The following is a 13,701-nucleotide window of genomic DNA, read 5'->3' as shown; positions in this document are numbered from 1 at the left end:
GAGGAGCAAGTGGTCTGGAGTGAGACATTTGAGAAATTCACAAATCATGTTCCCCTATGGCTTAGATATATAGATGATCTTTTTATCATCTGGGACGGAGGTATAAATCTAGCCCAGGAGTTTATTGAGGCATTATCTATCAATGATTTAAATTTGAGTTTCACCCATTCCATCAGTGAAATCTCATGTGATTTCTTAGATGTAAGAGTAACTGTTGATAATATCAATAAAAAACTCACCACTGCCCTCTTCAGAAAGGAGACTTTGGGAAACACACTACTACATGCTCGTAGCCATCACCCCCCCTCTCTTATCAGAAGCATCCCATATGGGGAGATTCTACGAGCTCGTAGAAACTGTAACACAGATGAAGGGTTCAATATTGAGAAGAATACCATGATAACCAGATTTAGGCAACGGGGGTACAAAGACAAAATCCTAACACAAGCTACTGATAAATTAGCAGCCACTACACACAGTGAGGTTCTCTTTGGTAACAAACAAATCAGTAGAAAGGAATCCACTGATGGTCCTCGCATGATAACCACATACAGTGTGAAATCTGGGAAATTGAAATCCTTACTGAACAAACATTGGGGTCTTATAAAAGCTGATCCAGTGATCGGGGATAAATTAGGTCAAGCTCCATCAATGACATACAGACGACCTCCATCACTTAGAGACAAATTAGTAAGAAGTTATCAGCCCATGGAATCCAATCCTACTTGGCTACATGCTAGAGATGGTTTCCATAAATGCAATTCCTGTAAAGCGTGCAAGAACTCTGTAAGCTGTAGAAGCTATAAGACACAGGATGGCAAGGAGAAACCAATTAGGAAATTTATTACATGTACTTCTGACCATGTGATATACCTTTTTGAATGCCCCTGCAACATGCGTTATGTTGGCAGTACCAAACTCCAACTAAAAAAACGCATTTTAGAACATCTAAGGGCTATAACCAATCTGGATTTCAACTATCCCATAGGGAGACACTTCCACACTGCACACAATAGCAATAATGCACTTTTGAGATTCTGTGGAATAGACAAGGTACTCAAACACATCCGTGGGGGAGACAGAGAAAAACATTTACGTATTTTGGAATCAAGATACATAATTGTCCTTAACACCAGGGCACCGTATGGATTGAACAGGGAAGAGGAACTCAATACTCACATTGGTCATTAATTCAAGCTAGACCTTCTATAACCCATGAAATGTCCGTTGTATGTACATATGTTTTCATATACGCATCACGCTTTGTGATTCTGGATAGGTACTATGAGATATATTGTACCTTGTATATACATTGACTTATATTTAGTAATAATTTTTTTGTCTTATTTTTCACTTTTTGTATGATTTTCGAAAACTTATGCACATGTCTGTGACTGAATTGATGTTGGGGCGGGCACAGACATTGATCTGTGGTTGTATTACTCTACCTAAATAATTTAAGTACGCTCGTTGTGATCTTTCTGATTTTTGTGAGAATAGATTATTGGGCACTTGTCCTAAATCTCAGGGTCTTTCCCTATATCTCTTCCCTATTCAGGGTTAATGGACTGTATTATTTATATTGTCCGTTTTAAAGACTACCAACGAGATTCGATATGGTAATAGGTGTCATGCAACGGTTACCTGCCTTTCTCATCAGTCCTCTCTATTTCTTGTTGCACTATACACTTCACTTGTTTGTATACAACAACTTAGTATGTCCGCTATGCCGTTTTTAAGTGGAGAAATCTTAGCAACAGTTATAAGCCGAATTTCACTTTTATGCTGAATCATGGCTTTTATACGGGTAATTTTACCCTTTGACTAATCCATGCTCTCAATTGTTGAACGAAACTCATAGATGATGGGTGTTTCGCAATGACGAATTACAGTCTTTTTTTCATTTCCATGTTACGTTTCCACTTGGAGAATAGGATATCAGCATTAACTGTTTTCTGTTTTCCCTCAATCTTATTTTGGTATGTAATCTCTGCAATTCACGATTTGATGTTTGAAATCAGTTATTATTTCATTTCTGAACTAATGAATTATTTACGAGATGCACGATGTATTTTTTCTATGTCCATTAATTACGTGTATTGCTTTAAAACCGGCATGGTGGAACAAACGAACAACTTGACAAAGGCCGTTCTTCGGCTGAAACGCGTTGTTGTTTTTTGTGAGCGATTAAATTACCTTTAACACCAGGATGGTGTGCCGCCTCTTTCCTACCTGTGGATTGAACTTTACTTATTCTTGTGGTTGCCGCTACCACGGCAGGCACCGACGCTAATGGGCAGGCGTGCGGCGTTCAGCGGAATACCTTTCTTTGAAGATTATTATATGTGAGTTTAACTTTTTTAATTAAGTTTATTTGTTATATTTGTTAAAATGTATATTAAACCTAATTTTTTTTAAATTAATGTTATTCTTTAATATATTTAATATTTATTACTTTATTTTATATATACATAAAAACGATATTTTGTACAACTATATTTAAGACATCGATTTTTTTTTCTCTGTATTTTTGTACTTACCATATTAAATATAGGATGTCGATATTTTTGACATCTTCATTTATATTTTTTTAAGTTTGAGTTTATTGAAGAAATAAAGAAGGGAAGGAGAAGGAAGGGGGAAGGGGTACAATCATCATGATAAGCATATACAAAGAATAGGCAGTTCAATAGAAACTCTCATTAAAAACAAATATAACAAGCATGAAGTTTACATGAACAGAACGTACGTATAGTAATGAAAGAATATCATATAATATAATGGAACGCAATATCATAGCAAAAAGGCATTAAAGTAACGAGAAAATCATGGTGGTTTACGCACCTCAACTGTGTCAGGGTCTGGAGAGGCATGTGTTGGAGCAAAGGAGGAGAGATAGGATACCAAAGGGAGCCAAATCAGGTCGCGTTTAATCGCTAGGGAAACGGGAGATACGTAATTAGTATCTAGGCGATGATGGAAGCAAACTGCATTCCACCAAGATTGGTAGGAGACATTTGCAGCCTGTTTTCAATTAGAAGTAATGGTATGGAAAGCCACAGCAACTAGAAGATCAAGTAATAGATAGTGGGAAGGAGTTTGCGGGAGGGACGGTGATAGGGAACCCAGAAAAATTTGTAAAGGGGAAAAGGGAATTTGAAATCGGAATATTCTTTGTATTTGTGTCCAAACCAGGTGCCAAAACTTGGAAATAGAAAGGCATTCAAACAACATGTGTTTGAGATCTGCAACGGGACAGAAACAGGACCAACAACTAGAGGATGTGTCAGGTGAAAAACGGGATAAAGCAAGTGGAGTACATACAGTTCTGTTATAAATAAAATATAAGGTTTGGGTAGTATTAGCAGCCCTAGAGGTTTTATGAAGCTTAGTCCATATTTTGTCCCAAAAAGATATTGGCCAATCTTGAGAAAGATCCAATTCCCATGCATTCTCGATTTTAGATTTGAGTCTGTCAGTGGAGTATCGGAAAGAGTTATAAATAGCAGAGGCTGAGGGAGACGTTTCCAATAGTAAAGAAGTAGTTTTGCGATCCAAAGGAATATCGGAAGATGTCGCCAAGGAGCGAAGATAGGAGATCAGGACTGGGAGAAGGGCATGGTACTGCGATCGAGCAGAAGAGGGCAGTGAAAAGGAGGATTGAAGTTCCTGGAATGAGAGAGGAGTATCCTGGGAAATTAATTGAGAGATCCAACACAATCCTCGAGAGTGCCATGTCTTCCAAAATATGGTGCGATTACGAATTTTGAAAAGAGAGTTGTGCCATATTAGTTGTTCGTGAATGGAAAGAAAGGAGGGATAAGATGATTTTAGGTAAGGGAGGAGGAGAGCACGGGAGTGAGAAATAACTGGCGTACGAAAGCGAACTAAAGCAAACGTGAAAGATAAGAACTCGTGAAAGGTAAAGGGGGACAGAAAGGAAGATTCCATACTTAACCAGACGGGCGGATAGTGCGGAAGATCAGAGGAGAACCAACGGGTCGATTGTTTCAAAGAGAAAGCCCGATGATATTCTCTGAAGTCCGGAAAGCGCACACCAGACTGGGCCTTATCCGTACGCAGTGAAGCCAAAGCTATCCGAGACCGCTTGCCATTCCATAAGAATTTCAGCAACAAGGAATCAATCCGTTTGAAGAAGGAAACTGGAATGTGTATCGGCAGCATGGAAATGGTGTAGAGAAGAAGAGGGGATAACATCATTTTAATAGAATTGAGCCGACCCCACCAGGATAGAAAGAGCGGGTTCCAACGTTGAATAGCCGTGTCCATTTTCTTGAAGACATAATCAAAATTAAATTTGAGCGTATCAGACAAGAGAGGAGCGAACCAAACACCCAGATATTTGATCTTAGATGGTTGCCACAAGAAACCCGTTTGGGAAAAAAGATGCTTGTGACAAATAGGGTTTAAAGGTAGAATCTCGCACTTATCAGCATTTAGGCGATAACCTGAGACCGTGGAAAAGGAAGACACCTGCTGGAGAAAGGAGGGAATAGAGGAAACAGGATCAGAGCAGTAAAAAAGAATATCGTCAGCATAGACCGAGAGTTTAACCTGACGGGAGTCAAATTCAAAACCAGAAATACTGTTGTCCAGACGGATTTTGGTAAGAAAGGGCTCCAAGGCTAAAACAAAAAGTAGAGGGGATAGAGGACAGCCTTGTCGCACTCCCCTGTGTAACGAGAAATAATCCGAGGACATCCCGTTGACAAAAATGGAAGCTTGGGGATTATAATAGAGTAAAGAAATAATAGAGATGAATTTGGAAGAAAAGCCGATCCATCGTAGGGCCTGAAACATAAAATCCCACCCAATCCTATCAAAGGCTTTCTCCGCATCTAAGGAAATAGCCGCAAAAGGAAGCGACAGAGAGGAAGCCTTGCTAAGTATATTAAGAAAAACACAGGAATTATCAGATGAGAGACGGCCCTTGACAAAGCCTGATTGTTCAGGGCCAATGAGGTCGGGTAAAAGGGGATCCATGCGCAATGCCAAAATTTTAGCCAGAATTTTATAATCCGTATTGACCAGGGAGATTGGTCTGTAATTTTTGCATAACGAATGATCCTTATCTTCTTTGGGAATTAAACAGATTAAAGCCTGTTGGAAAGAGCCGCTTGAAGAACCCGCCGCAAGAAAGGATTGGAATAATAGTAACAGTTTAGGGAGAAGCAGAGAGGCGAAGTGGCTGTAAAATTCACTAGTGAGACCATCAGGGCCTGGAGACTTACCATGCCGCAATTTAGAAACAGCATGGGAGATTTCAGAGAGAGAAATGTCTCGTTCTAGAGCAAGGAAATCAACATGAGAAGCCGGGGGGGAGGGGAGCGAATGAAAATATGAAACAAGATCCGTAGTCTCCGGGATGTGTTCGGGAGTGTAAATATTGTCATAAAATTTAACAAACTCAGAAAGAATGTCTTTATCTTTAAAACAAGAATTCCCAGTGGAAGTTTTAATGGACTCAATCTTTGTACGCTCCCTTCTTATCTTTAAGTAATTGACCAAGATTCTCCCCATTTTGTTCTTACCCCCATAATACCTGGAATTACATTTTAGCAAAAGGTTAGAGGCAGCTTCAGTTGTAAACTTATTAAAGGAAATTTTCGCATCAATAAGTTTTTTAAGAGAAATCTCAGATTTAGAGGCATGATAATCAAGCTCTAAAGTCTTTATATTAGCTAAAATGCATTTAGACTCGACCTCTCGATGTTTCTTTCGTCGGGCTACAAAATTAATAATAAAACCCCTAGAGGCTGTTTTAAAAGCATCCCAAACAGTAACAAAAGAGGAGTCAGGGGTATGATTGAGAAGGAAAAATTCGGTGGCAAAGGCAGTAAATTCAGAACAAAAAATAGGTTCTAACAGCAAAGCATTGTTGAAACGCCATCTGCCAGAGTGAGGGGAAAAAGGAAGTAGGTCAAGGTCCACATGAATCGGAGCATGGTCCGAGATTAGGATGGAACCAATGTCAGAGCGTATAGCGTGCTGGGATAGGGATTTACTAAGGAAGATATGATCAATGCGGGACTGTGATTGATGTGGAGGGGAATAAAAACTATATTCTCTAAGATCAGGATTACACAATCTCCAGATATCCACCAAGGCATTATGTTGAAGGGTATTAACAAATTGAGAGTGCATCCTAGAGGGGATAAATTTAACATTGGAATGACGATCGAGGAAGGGATCAACAATTTGATTACAATCTCCCCCGAGAAGTATGTAATTTCCAGAAAGGGAGGACAGCTTAGTTGAAATAGAGGGCCAGAATGATTTATCAATCCCAGTTGGGGCATATACATTAAAAGGGTGATAGGAATATTATCTATAAGCAGTGTAACAATAACCCATCTACCATCAACAACACATTCGTGAGAAATTGAGGAAACATTTAACTTTTTATGTAATAAAATCACAACACCATTTTTCTTGGAAACTGTGGAGGAGCAAACAATATGACCCCCCCCAACAACGCCTGAGTTTTAGAGCCTCCGTTTCAGAGAGATGAGTCTCCTGAAGGAGGGCAACATCAGACTTAAGTCTCGCTAAATGTGACAAAATCTTTTGCCTTTTAATGGGATTGTTTAAACCCTTAACATTCCACGATGTAACACGGAATGGAACAGCAAAGAGAAACAGCTAACAACAACACGCTTATTATTACAGAAAAAATAACTTGAGAAAACTGAGAGAATTGTAACAAATTGATGAAGGAGAGAGGGCAGAAGAAGGGAAAGCAAAGAGGAAGAAAAGGAAAGGAAAGAAGGAAGGAACCACTATGAATATAATACGTAATCCAAGAAAAGGAAGGAACAAGAAAGGGAAAAGGTAGGAGAAAGAAAGTGAAAAAGAGGGAGGAGAGAGCAAAAGGTAAGAAATCAAGAGTAGAAAAAAGGACAGAAACAAAAACCAACAAGAAGACAGTACACGTTCGAAACGAACGACTGAAAAACATACTTACGGAACGAAAAACTCAAGAACGAGGATGGGGTGGTGGCGCCAGGAGACAGCAACGATAACATCCAGAGCAGACATCAAACCTCAAATTACTATGGATCCAAAAACGCAGCATACAAAAAGTAGCATGGCACATCAGGGCAAGAGGGGGTAGAGAGAATCTGCAGAAACAAGAGAAACAACAGAGGGGACACATGGAAATGAAACGGTTGCCAGAAGAAGAGACAGTAGGGGATTCACAACATCAGCGATAATGGAGGGACAATAGACTCAGAACACAACGAGTTCCAAGGAGAAGTTGCAGGTCCTGTCAACCAGGTCTGGATACATCCATAACATCTGGGCCTTGCCGTTGAAGAAATGCTTGCAAGGCTGCAGGGTCTTCATAGGTGGTTGTTCTGTCTTTATATGTGACCTTGAAGAGACAAGGATGTAGTAGTCCATATCTAGCATTCAGGGCCCGTAGTTGAGGTTGCATGTCCAAGAACTTCTTCCTTCGATCCGCAGTACATCTTGTGAAAGATAGAGGCGATGACCTTCCCACATAATTTGCTTCTTGAGCTTGGCAGCTGAAAGGACCTGTAGGAGATCAGTGAATTGCAGGAATAACATAATGATACCTCTAGGTTTACTAGCGACCTTCGGTCCAAGGCAATGAGCTTTTTGAATGTTAACGGAAGTCAGGGCCGGAGCATCTAAGATCTTGGCAAGAAAGGATTGAAAGAAGACGGTGGGGTTTGACCCCTCTGTAAGTTCTGGAAGACCATATAAGCGTAAATTGTTCCTACGATTTCTATTTTCCAAATCCTCCGTCTGACGTTTAAGTAGAAGTATCTCCGCCTCCAGTGACGGAATATGGGAACAAGAAGATTGCGAAGAGTCTGTGGACGTTTCCAAAGTTTGAACACGGGACTCCAGAGACGACCATTTCTCCTGCATAGCCTGCATGTTCTTTGTGGTAGCTTCCATAAAGGGTTTGAACGCACAAAGTTCTTCCAAAATGAGATCCATGGAAGCGGATGATGAGTTACTCCCTGGGGATGGTGGGTCCTTCTTCAGGCGCTTAGAGGAAGCTAGAGAAGATGGCAACTTCCCTTTGTTGCGCGCTTTGGGGATGGCTCCTCGTGGTAATTCCGACTTCGGTACCGCGGTGTCCACCATGTCCTGGGGCGGAGAATCCGAATCTGAGTCCACAGGTAAGTGAGAAGAAGTAGCCAGCTTTAAATTCCGGAGCTTCCCCATGAAGGGTCTAAGAGGCAGTTGAACGAAAGCAATAGATCAATGATGGAAGTGCAGGAAACCGGAGACAAAGGAAGACAGGCAAACGTGAAAGACAGGCTGAAGTCACCACAAGGCGAAGCAATGCGGAGTGGTAGCAAAAGCAAGTATGGTCATGCAAAGGTAGAATGAAATAAGAAATGTGTGAGAGGAAACACAGTTGTGGTCCTGTAAGAAAAGTCCCTTCACAAGGTACCGGAACTTGAAAATTCTCCTCAAAATGGTGTTTACACCTTGCAGAATCGACTCTTTACTGTCCTGGGGAGCGGCAAATGAAGATTCTCAAAGATGTGCAATAGTTCACTCCTCTAGATAACTACATATCAAGTAGCCTGAGAGCGCAAATTTGTCGCATTGGTTCCAGGAGCCTCATTCCGACGTCTCCATACTCATCGGGCGGTAGTTACGCCCCCCCAGCATCACTATGGTAATGTAGCAAGAGTACAGGTACACAGGCCAGCCTCCGCTAGGTCTCGCCATATCCGACCAAAAGCCGCATCAACTCAGTCGCTAGGAAAAGGCGAGGCAAGTCTTGGTCAGAGCCCCACTACCGAAGAAAGGACTGGAATATAGCAGAAAAGCACAGACCCATAGCCAGCATTAAAAACAGTTTGCTTAAGATGAAATTGAGACCATCAAAGTATCTGTTTAATGAGGAATACAGCTCATGATTCATTGATATTCCTGCAGCGCATTGGAGAAGATGACAGATTCCTAAGATGGCGGCTATGCAATTGTCAGTCAGAAGCAGGTCATCCTTCTAATCTTGTCCAAGCATCAATGGAGGGCACAAAATGCATCCCAGCAGACACGTGCATAAAAGCGTTATCCTCAGAGGCAGTTACAAATGTAGCGCTGATGTGAATACATCTGTAGGGAGCATACGCGGGCAGAGCCGATGAAACAAAATGGCGGCCGCGCGAATTCGCTCCAACGCATTACCTTCATTCGGCAGTCAAAGACGAGACAGGAGTCAGCGAAAATGTCCCCATCATGTTACGGAGCCATTCCCACAGCCTCACACCAGAAAAACGCCACTGCCATGCATATTAGAAAGCGCCGTCAGCACCCCGGACCGGGAGCTTCACAGAAGCGCCGCCATCATCGTCGGGCGCTAGCCATGCCCCCGCCGACATCTTTATTTATAACTTGATATTGTGGTATGGGGATATTTATGTTGTCGATATTCTGTCAGTGAATCGCGGGGAACATACACTAGACCGATATACACTTCTGTAACGTAGCCTTTATGGTGGCGAGAGAAGACATAGTCAGAAATTGGGTGGTAGGACAGAATCCCATCGGTACGCGCATGGGAAGCGAACGCAGACTGGTGCATGAGGGCTGAGAAACTAGTGTATCAGGCGAGGGAATGCCCATGAAAATTCAAAAAACATTGAGACCTTGGAGAGATGCCGAAAATGCTAGGTCACCACTGTAGAGTTGAAGGGGGAGGGGGGTCCGGTGTAAGGGATGGACACAGAGAACTCGCTGCAGGTGGAGGAAGGGCAGGTGATACCCTCAAGTTGGTGGTTGTTAGTACTCCACTGTAAAGGTACAAAGTGCTCTTGAATAAAGTCGACACTGTACGATGACTGATATACCTCACAAGTTTGTTTACTTGTTGTATATCTCAAATGTGAAAATTAATAAAAAAATAATTTTAAAAAAAAGAGTTTTATTCCGGGTTGTTACATTAGTGTTGCAGTTGGCCTTACAAGGGAGCTGTGAAATCTGTAGATAGCCATGTGTGTGCTCCTCAACTTCTGTTTTTTTCTTGGTATCCTCTCAGATACAGTTCACTGTAGATTCGGTAGCTCGTCCTAGGGTAACACCATCTTGGTCCAGGTCTAAAAAATAGCTGCTTCTTAGCAACCATTGGAGTTGATTTTGGACTACTTGTTCCAACAGTTTGGAGGTACATTAGAGATTTTGCGGTGGACCTGTAAATGCTGAGACCATCTGAATAATACTCTGGATCTTTCATGGGTATTTGATCTGATTTGCTACTGGTCCTCTCAATAGATGTCTTCTGAATGAAGCCTAATAATTGATCAAGACTTCTTTAAGGAAAGATGGCACAAGATGGCACAAGATGTTGAAAGGTGAAATTAAATTGATACATAGCTTAACATTGATGGTGGGAGGCAATCATGTTTGAGTATCAGGGTGATCTTCAACGTGAGGGTGGAAGGGTTGACTAGTGTTTGGAAAAGTGTTTGGAAAAGTGCACATATATAGATTTGATTTGTGGTGCGAATTGTGTAACTCTTGGGTTTGTGTGGCTATGGGGTTTTCTAATGCTGTTACTAAAATGAGTAATTGTTTTGGGTGCTGTTTTCTGACATCATTGTGCATTGGGATTTTCTGCACCTGGAGGATGGGATATGGATGGTCAAGAACGAGCTTAACTTCTGGAGTTTCTCTCATTTCTCTAGCTTTATAAATGTTTAAGAAGATCCAACTTACAGGCTGGGGGTAGGGCCTACCACAGGACATGGGAATTGTCAAGTGCCTTTTCACCTTGCTATATCCCCAGTCTGCTCCTGGGTCCAGTGATGTGGGACTTCTTCCCTCCTCCGCCTTATCCTTGCCTGCTCAGTAGTAGGAACCTTGGGCTGCATCCACAAGTAGAGTACTGCAGACAGGGTGGGGTCACACTAGATGGTGCTCGGGAGAGAGGAACCCAAGCACTCCATGGACATTTCCTGCCTTCAGAATCCCTAAAGAGGGTGGCCAGGTCCAAGTGACTACCAGCTCAGGACCATTATTTACGAACATGATTAGTATTTTTATGTTAACATCGGAATCCAGGAGAAGGCACTGGATTGGATCATTTCCTTCCTCGACGGAAGAACGCAGAGAGTCCGCCTACCACCGTACAAGTCAGAGGCCACCGAAGTCATCTGCGGCGTCCCTCAAGGATCCTCGCTGAGCCCCACCCTCTTCAACGTCTACATGAGCCCCCTCACGGCCATCGCACGCCAACACAACCTCAACATAATCTCCTATGCCGATGACACCCAGCTGATCCTCTCCCTGACCAACGACCCCGCCGCCGCCAGAGCCAACCTGCACGATGGGATGAAAGATGTAGCCAAGTGGATGACGACCAGCCGCCTGAAACTGAACTCGGACAAGACGGAGGTCCTCATCCTGGGCCCCTCACCCTCCGCCTGGGACGACTCCTGGTGGCCCCCCGCCCTGGGCACCGCACCCAAACCGACGGACCACGCACGCAACCTGGGCTTCATCCTGGACTCCTCCCTCTCCATGACCAGGCAAGTCAACGCCGTCTCCTCGACCTGCTTCAACATCCTACGCATGCTACGGAAGATCTTCTGGTGGATCCCCACCGAGACCAGGAAGACCGTCACCCAGGCCCTCCTCACCAGCCGACTGGACTACGGCAACGCCCTCTACGCCGGTACCACCGCCAAGCTCCAGAAGAGACTCCAGCGGATCCAGAACGCCTCAGCCAGACTCATCCTCGACATCCCACGCAACTGCCACATCTCCGGACACCTGAGAGACCTGCATTGGCTCTCGTCAACAAAAGAATCACCTTCCGTCTCTTCACCCACGCACACAAAGCCCTCCATGACCAAGGCCCGACCTACCTCAACAACCGAATCAACTTCTACGCTCCCAAACGCCACCTCCGATCAGCCAGCCACGCCCTCGCCGCCGTCCCGCGCATCCGAAGAGCGACAACAGGAGGGAGGTCCTTCTCCTACCTGGCCGCCAAGACCTGGAACTCCCTCCCGACCGACCTACGCCTGACCAAGGACCACCTCTCCTTCAGGAAGAAGCTGAAGACCTGGCTGTTCGAGCAGTAACGGCACCCTCCCCCCCCCCAGCGCCTTGAGACCCTACGGGTGAGTAGTGCGCTATACAAATGTTTTGATTGATTGATTGATTAAGGTCGGTTATAAAATGGAATATACCAGGAAAAGCTAATGTAATATTTCCTTTCAAATTTGAACTTGATACAGTAAATGCCAGGTAAAATCACTTAAAAAGCATATTAGAATCTTTGTAACTATTCCTAAATGTTTTTTAAACACATATCTGTATTTTCTTTTTGAGGTAACTATACAATAACATCCAAATATTGGTAGTGCATTACATTTTTTTATTGATCGAGTACCAAGTCCCGACAGATGTCATGGGAGAGTTTTCCCAAATGCGTTCCACGTGCAGTCCCCCATTCTCCTCCTACGTACGTCTCAAGTGGAGGACCCTTGTGAAGATGCGGAACTCTCTTCACCCTAATTTAGTGAATCTATCATATCTCGGCATTTATGGATGCCTTTGAAAGGTCTCCCATCCATTCAGATCTCCTCAGCCACCAACCATTTATTCACATTTCACCCCTAGAGATTTAGGAGAGGTCCCGATGTCTGCAACCAGTGTATTATAATTCTCCTTAAAGTTAACAACAATGATAGAGCTAAAAAATCTATTACAGTTATTTCCCTTTTTTGTGTTTGCGGTGCAAACCCAGTATACATTGCTCTAAGGAAAGTGCTATTATTTTCCCTGATGCTCTTGTCAGGGAAGCTATAAGGGAGGGCTTAATTTGTGCCAGTGTTTGCCTGTGGTTGGCACCAGCATTTATTTCTCAACACTTGCACTTTTTGCTGACAGTCAACTACATGGTGGCGCTGTCTGTTTTTTTTTTAGCAGAGCATATCAGCAGCTTGTTATAAAAAAAAAAACAATTACGTGAAAATTAAAATAACAAACAATACCTCACTCAGGACATTCTTAGAGCTTTGGTGACATGAACTACACCAAATGGTCACATTCATTGGAGTGTTATGGTTATTGGGTACATGTGGCATGCCCACATCATGCGAAAAAATTCCGCGCCGTGGTAGCAGCACCTCGAACATTCTTGTGACCTGCAGCAGTTATTTACATGGTATTGTCAGGTACTGTGTACCGGCACTCCTTTATTTGAAGAGGGAGAGGGCCTGAACTTCACAGCAGAGGTCCAATACTTTTAATTGGAGAGTACTGGCACTTCTTATAAGTAAGCAGGTACTGTGGTGTAGGGCACCTGCACTTCTATTTTTCCATTTCTAGCACTGCGCTGCAGGGATGTATTCTGTTTCATATCTGTTGGATAAGGTGGGCCCAATGTAGATTTAAACAAAACCTTGCGTTGCTACTCACTGTTGTGCGATAATTCTGCATTCTATTCCCTTTCATGTCTGTAAACAGCGTCCCAATCTTTTCCCCAGTTCCTTCGAATCGATAAGAAGATTATTGATCATATCCTCTCTGCCAATATTTTAGATCCTTCACAGAATGGTTTCCGGCCTGGCCATAGTACTGAGACCGCGCTTCTTTCTATGGTCGAATACCTGCGAACTTTGGTGGACTCTGGTCAAATGGCGGCTCTAGTACTTCTAGATCTTAGTGCTGCGTTCGACA

Source organism: Triturus cristatus, chromosome 3_2, assembly GCF_964204655.1.
Source record: "Triturus cristatus chromosome 3_2, aTriCri1.1, whole genome shotgun sequence".
NCBI lineage: Eukaryota > Metazoa > Chordata > Amphibia > Caudata > Salamandridae > Triturus > Triturus cristatus.
The sequence above is the reverse complement of the archived record's forward strand: the minus strand, read 5'-3'. Positions refer to the sequence as shown.